This window comes from Nyctereutes procyonoides, unplaced genomic scaffold (genome assembly GCF_905146905.1).
Source record: "Nyctereutes procyonoides isolate TBG_1078 unplaced genomic scaffold, NYPRO_anot_genome, whole genome shotgun sequence".
In the NCBI taxonomy this organism is placed as follows: domain Eukaryota; kingdom Metazoa; phylum Chordata; class Mammalia; order Carnivora; family Canidae; genus Nyctereutes; species Nyctereutes procyonoides.
Genome location: NW_026575033.1, coordinates 9,838,245 through 9,838,979, shown reverse-complemented (window position 1 = coordinate 9,838,979; position 735 = coordinate 9,838,245). Strand labels below are relative to the sequence as shown.

Sequence of the window (735 nt, the reverse complement as noted above, 5' to 3'; positions counted from 1 at the left end):
TATTGGGTCCCGTGACCATGAAGACCACACAGTGTCTCTCTGCTTCTGTAAAAGCGGAGGTTTGCTCTGGGGGTGCTTAGGTCATGACATTTTCAGCTCTGGCAGTCCTTTAAAAATACAATTTCCACCATATATTAATTTGCTAGGGCTGCCATAATGAAATACCACAGACTGGAATGGCTTAAACAACAGAGATTTATTTTCTCACTGGGAGTCTAAGATCACGGTCCTGGCAGATTTAGTTCTTTTTTTTTCCCCCCACACATTAGAACTTCATTTTTTATGTACGCATTTGTTTAACAGTCACTGAATTTCTAGGCTAGGTTCAGGTAACTGAATAGCCTTTATAATTAGCTTATATTGTCTGGATCCAAGGTATGATGAAACACAGTCTGGAGTGAAATGGGAAATAACATCTTTCTAAAGACAGGCTTAGAAATTCTAATCCAGTAAATTAAGATGTTTCTCTGGAATCAGGGCTAACTCTACCTGACTGTGAGGCCACCCTTCACAGGTATAGCCAAGAAAACAGGGTGCAGACCACTAAAAACAAGACCAACCAATTCACCCTGTGTTATGGTACAGGTTTTATAATTCAAATCACTTATATTCAAAGGTAATCTCACCAAACCTTTGTAGGATGTGTGCACAGTCAAAACTGGGATCACTGCCATTGGTAAGCCAGCTGCTATGATGAGCCATATGAACTTGTGTCACATTTAAAATGAGTCGAAA

General features: G+C 39.9%; 1 pseudogene; it reads right to left on the bottom strand.

Annotated features, from left to right (window-relative positions):
• Nucleotides 1–303: 303 nt before the first annotated feature.
• On the bottom strand, nt 304–735 carry LOC129504506 (transmembrane protein 126A-like; annotated as a pseudogene).